The following is a 6870-nucleotide window of genomic DNA, read 5'->3' as shown; positions in this document are numbered from 1 at the left end:
TCGGTGGATGTTTCTAGTAGTGTGTGTTCAGTTTGTTTCATGTGCTTGGAATACCAGGATGACCTACTGGGAATTTCCCGTGTTATTAATGTGATATTTTCAGTCAAAACAGGAAATGTAGCCGCTCAGAGAATGATTAATTAGCTGTAAACTCAACTATTTGTGTTTATAATCCTAAATCCCTGCAGGTAGAGTTCAGACGAGCACTTCTCAGCTGAGATAAGAATATTAACTCATATTACAGGCGTAACAAATGGAAATGAGTTTGTGTGAGACACACTTTATTATAGTGATGTGATTCACGGATGGATAGATGGATGGACGGACAGAAAGAGAGGCAGTTGTTACGTCTGTTGTGAACTTCTGTTGTTTCTTGAAGTAGAGACCAGGAGAACTTGGATAGTTTTTTTCAGCAGGATTCTTTATTGAGAAAAACGTGCTGTCTTTCCGCTGAGGTTCCAAGTCTGACTAAAGCCAGTTGAACATTGTATTTTATATACATTTCAAGGGGAGGGATTATACAGCAGAGGAGGAGATACTCTAAGCAATACAATGCTTGATTTCATCAGCATAATAGTGTCAATCAAATGCATAGATTCAAACCCCAACCACTCAGGGGCTCCAAAAGTCATTCAAGACAAATGGTGCTCATTTTAGAAACAATGAAGAGAACAGGAACAGGCTTTGGGAAACCTGCCCAGACAGAGTATCACCAATCTCTGAGCTTGTTATGCTAAATGGTCAGGAAGTGCATAAAGACAAAAGACTTAATGTCTCAAACACTTACACGGTTTTACGTAATCTCCTTAGAATTTCCTCAAGTTTACTTCAAAATGTAAAACACAAATATAGATGTTTTCAGTTATATTCTATTACATTAGAACCTATATATAACAATGTATAAATTTGTAATCCCACACGTCTGACCCAGGATCTGTGTTACGCAAAAACTACCCAAACACTGGGTTGTTACGTCTGACCCAGGATCTGGGTAACTCAACAACGTGTTGGGTTACGTATGTAACCTCTGTTCCCTTTCGAAAGGGAACTCGTGCTGCGTCGGAAAGACGCTACGGGGAACGATATACCCACGCCATGCTGAGGCGAGTGACAACGCACACTTTAATACGGGGCCAAATCAAATAGCCAATTGAAATGAAATGAAATAAAAAATGCAATGAAAAATGCGGGATATTTATGCAATTTTATGCGATAAAATTGCGGGAACTTGCAAAAACTGCGGTTTGATGAGAAAGAGAAAAAAAGCACTACATCACAGAAAGTGCTGGAATATTTAAGTTCTCATCTTGTTTTATTGAAGACCTTAATAATGGCGCAAATTTACAAAACATTTAGTCAATCAAGTTCTGTAGCTTTACAAAAGGAATATGCTACAACTTCTGAAAAAATTAATAAATAACTTCCTGTTTTACAGATGTCGCTATACAAAACAGACATTTGAGTGCTTCCAATGCACAAAGTGCAATCTCTTAAAGGGTTAGTTCACCTAAAAATGAAAATTCTGTCATTAATGACTTCCCTTTATGTTGTTGGACACAAATTAAGATATTTTAGTTGAATTCCGATGGTTCAGAAAGGCCTCCATTGGCACAATGTACACTCAAGACCCATAAAAGGTAGCCTACTAAAGACGTCGCTACAAAGTCCATCTCACTACAGTGGTTCTACAATAACTTTATGAAGCGACGATAATAGTTATTGTGTGCAAAAAAAACTAAATAACGACTTATATAGTGATGACTGATTTCAAAACACAGCATCATGAAGCTATGAATCATCGAGTCGATTCATGATTCGGATCGCGTGTCAAACTGCTGAAATACGTGACTTTGGCGATCCAAACCGCTGAATCGACTCACTGATTCATAACGCTTCAAACCGCTGAATCAACTCATTGATTCATAATGCTTCAAACCGCTGAATCGACTCATTGATTCATAATGCTTCAAACCGCTGAATCGACTCACTGATTCATAACGCTTCAAACCGCTGAATCAACTCATTGATTCATAATGCTTCAAACCGCTGAATCAACTCATTGATTCATAATGCTTCAAACCGCTGAATCGACTCATTGATTCATAATGCTTCAAACCGCTGAATCAACTCATTGATTCATAATGCTTCAAACCGCTGAATCGACTCATTGATTCATAACGCTTCAAAGCTTCATGATGCTGTGTTTTGAAATCAGTCAGCACACAGGGAAACTGCTTTGCTCTTTTGCTGTTATTTTTGTTGGCCAATGGGAGTTTGCGCTTCATCATGGTTTCAGTGATATCTATGGTTTCTCCACGGGGTTTGAAGCTTGTCTATGACGTTCGCGTCGGGTAATCACGTCACTTCAAAACGTTCCACTGGCAATAGGCGGAAATGGCGGCTCTTGTGTGAAGTAAACGAAAAATTTTCAACTTTCTGCTAATATATGTGACTTTTTTTGCAACGAAAATGCGGGGATTATGAAATCATGATAGCCCCGCATATTTTGCACGCGGAAATAGGCAATTTATGCGGCGAAAGTGCGGCGTATTTGAAAAAATGCGGCCCCCGCATGAATATGCGGACTTTGGCTGATTATGCGTTAAATCACGCGATCGCATAATCGCGTTTTTCTGGAGGGACTGCATACATCGAAACTCGCCTTCAGGAGGCCTGGTGAGGCCTTTTCCCTTGTGGCAAGTCTCTATGGAGGCCTGGTGAGGCCTACCACCCAATAGCAAGTCATGCTAGCTGCCCAAGCACCCTGCCTCGGGAGCTCACCTTCAAAAGCGAGGCCCTCTATCTGATAGCAAGCCTCCTACGGAGGCCTGGTGAGGCCTACAACCTGCTAGCATCAACTGCTAACCGTCAAGTGACTGAGACTCAGAGCACTCCTCCAGAGAGGCCTAGTGAGGCCTACTAACTGATAGCAATTATGCAAATGGTCAGAGTAACCAAAAAGACCCTGGGGGCTTGTCTTCAAGGAGGCCTGATAGCCAGCCATGCTAGCTACCCGAGTATCCATCTTTGACTACTGGCAGGTTAATAACTACCCATTTCACTGATGGGGGCTCATCCTCAGGAAGGCTTCGTAGAGCCTACTAGCTGGTAACAAGTCTTCACAAAACCAAAGTCTTTGGGAAGCATATCGCACCAATTCACACAAACTGGGGCCGCCCACAGCAGGCCTCTTAGGCTAGCTACCTGGTCGCAGCTGATATGCACCCAGACATTAGAAAAATGGGTGGGCTCTGACCGAGCGACTCTCACATGAGAGGAGGCTGATAACACAGAGATGGTATATGTGCTCAAATTCACGTAATGAACAGCCAGAGATGACAGTGCCTCAGCAGCGCACCTCCATCATCCCTACAGCCTAGGCCAACATACCCAACTGAAGCTCCAGCGTCAGTCTCTAGTAAACACACTCTGGAGAGACAAACTACTCTAACCTGCGGTGAATAAGGGAACCGAAGACACATAGTAAAAACCCCAAGCGGTAGCAAATACTCCATTCTCCCAGAAGGCCGTCCTACCGGGCTGTTTTTCGTGTCCGCGGGTTGAAGCGACCCCAATTATGTGATATTTAGCCCCGGGAATGTGAATTTTAGTAGGCAACCATGCTAAAAAAACACACATTTACCCCCCAAATGCGATTTTTACCGGAGAAGCCTCCCTGAAACGCGATTGGGCTTGTTTTGGGCTAGTTTTGTGTAGCAATTGGGCGGGTTTTGTTGTGAAAATCTGGCAACCCTGCACGATCAGCAGGTAAGCTAATACAGAAAATCTATATTTATCCTACCACGCTACTGTAAAGGTTGCGGGAGCATGAAAGTTATGCTTAATTATAATAAAAGCATAACTTCAAGTTCAGCAGCAGCATTCTGAGTCTGACAATGTCCTTCAATTTGTTTTTTATCAAGACCATAGCACGTCCTTGTGTTATTAGCTCGGGGAAATAAATCTAGTGAAATGAAATGAAAAAGTCCATGTCAAACTCTAAAATGTATGGAATTTATATATTTGATATCATGGTAACACTTGCATGAAGGTCTCATTTGAAAAGTTAATGCATTAACCAACATGAACTAACCATGAGCAATACATTTGTTATTGTATATTAATATTTTAATCTTTGTCAATGTTAGTTAATAAAAATACAGCTGTTCATTGTTTGTTCATGTTACTTGACACTTTAACATATACAACTTTTGATTTTAATAATGTATTAGTAAATGCTGAAATTGATATCAACTAAGATTAATAAATGCTGTAGAAGGGCAGTTTATTATTAGTTCATGTTAACAAATGTAGTTAACTAATGAAATCTTATTGTAAAATGTCACCTATTTCATGATGGCTAATACTTTCATACTTATAATACAGGTTTACAACATCAAAACTGAACATGAATTCCTCATAATTACCTGCTTGTTTTGTTTAGCAAAGTAAAAGTAAATATATATATATATTTAGTAATATTTTCATCATCATTTCCCTGTTTTTGTTTGATGTGTTATGCATTGTATTTGTATTAATGTCTTTTCATAGAATGCCAAGGAAAGAAAGGATTAAAAAGAAAAAAAAACAAGGAGCTCTCTGATGCAGCCAAAGGAAGCATCCCTCTCACAAGTTGGCTGAAAGAGAGAGAGTAAAGATGCTGGTAATGTTTCAATTACATTTTGTTGAAACTAATAAGCAATTAAACTAGTATTACAGTAAAATAGTTAATGCTTAAGGACAATAACAAGTGTTTATTAAAGGAATAATTCGCCCAAATTGAAAATGTGCTCACCCCTATGCAGTTCCAAACCTGTATGACTTTCTTCTGTGGAATATTTTTAAGAATGGTTTTAACTATATATTGAAAGCCAACGGGGAACAAAATTGACCCCACTTTTTTGTTAAAATATTTAAAAACACAACAGACAGACGTGAAGTCTCTTCAGTTCTCATATGACCATTGATCAAGCCAATATCCTTCCACGCAGCCCCAGGCCTGATGTAAGAAGCGCCTGGAGAAACGCTTGATGAAGAAAACTATGAGGGATTCTACTTCCTCCGGGAGCCCCGCCTCTTTTGCGACAGAAAAAATAGAACGAAAAAAAAAGAACCCAAGATTTTTTTAGAGAGGCAGCTTAATGTGTTTTTCCCTCAAGATGAAAATCAAACAAAAGGATCTGAAAGTTGGGGCGATTATGACATGATTCATTATAAACGCACTGAGGCAGAATATCTCCATATGATGCTGTCATTGAAAAAGACATTTCATTATTCGCTTTTTCAGAAAGCTTTTTCAGAAAGCAGCGCAAAAGACTTTCAAGAGTTTCAGTTTGTGAAGAAGCCGATCTGCAGCCCATCAGACACAAAACAGTGGCAGACGTTCAAATATCACATCAGTTATGGAAAAAACAAGCATTGACCCTAGTCTATATGGGCATTTATGGGAACTTTAAAGGAATAGTTCACCCAAAAATGAAAATTAGCCCATGATTTACTCGCCCCCAAGTCATCCGAGGTGTGTATGACATTCTTCTTTCAGACGAATAAAGTCTGAGTTATATTACAAAAGTCCAGGCTAATCCAAGCTTTATAATGGCAGTAATAGTTGCTCTGTTTTTGAAGTGCATCTGTCCGTCATATAACTGCTCCACACAGCTCTGGGTTGTTACTAAAGTCCTTCTGAAGCGAATCAACGCGTTTGTGTAAGAAAAATATCCATATTTATAACTTTATCAAGTTAACTGTTGGCCGACCGTCTTCCGTGTTCAATTTATGGAGAAAGTGTTGAAAGTTCCTCAGCCGATGGAAAGACTAACGCGACCAGGTCCGCTCGTCATGACGTCACGAATCTTGAGTTTCACTTTCCACATTCAACACTTTTCCACGGAAGGCGATCGGTCGAAAGTTTACTTTATAAAGTTTTAAATATGGATACTTTTCCAACACAAACGCGTCGATTCACTTCAGAAGGCCTTTAGTAACAACCCAGAGCTGTGTGGAGCAGCTATATGACGGACAGATGCACTTTTTATGCACTTCAAAAACAGAGCAACTATTACTGCTATTATAAAGCTTGGATTAGCCTGGACTTTTGTAATATAACTCAGATTGTATTCGTCTGAAAGAAGAATGTCATACACACCTCGGATGACTTGAGGGCGAGTTAATCATGGGCTACTTTTCATTTTTGGGTGAACTATCCCTTTAACATCATAACATATTGATGCCAAAAGGTTAAAACTCTTGGTATCTTGTGCGCTTTGCATCCAATCATCTACGATGCAGTCTAAGTGCTCAGCTATCTAATGTTAAACGGCTTCAGAACCTGGTCCGTGTCAATCGAAAGCAGAAAATTGAAAGTCAATTTGAAGGAACAGAACATCATGTGGCGCACACTAGTCATTACTGTCCCCATAAAGGAAGATGCTTGTGATTATGCTCCAGTTGGACATGAACAGCTTTCCCTCGTGTGACCTCTCTCAGATCAGCGAGGGCCTTATGGAACTAGTCGGCTAACGAGTCTGATGGGAAATCTGAGCGTTTCATCGCTGACACGAATGTCGGAGAAATGAGCAAAAGCTGCCACCAAACAGAGCAAAAAAGATGAGCTGCGTCTCTTTTGTAATGATTAGCATTTCAAAGGCAACGAGCTTCAAAACATTCAAACAAAGCATTTCCAATCAATTAAAGACATTTCAGGCCCGAGCTCTCCGTGCTCATTTAGAAAACCTGTTCTGTTTTAAATAGCATGACGTTAGCAACACCTTTGCCTGTTGTCGCATTGAGGAACAAAAACATTCCAATAAACAGTGTGGAAAGTCTCTCCAGCACTATCAGGCATAACAATATGATACAATATCGATTTTT

This window comes from Gobio gobio (assembly GCF_949357685.1).
Source record: "Gobio gobio genome assembly, chromosome: 25".
Taxonomy (NCBI): domain Eukaryota; kingdom Metazoa; phylum Chordata; class Actinopteri; order Cypriniformes; family Gobionidae; genus Gobio; species Gobio gobio.
The sequence above is the reverse complement of the archived record's forward strand: the minus strand, read 5'-3'. Positions refer to the sequence as shown.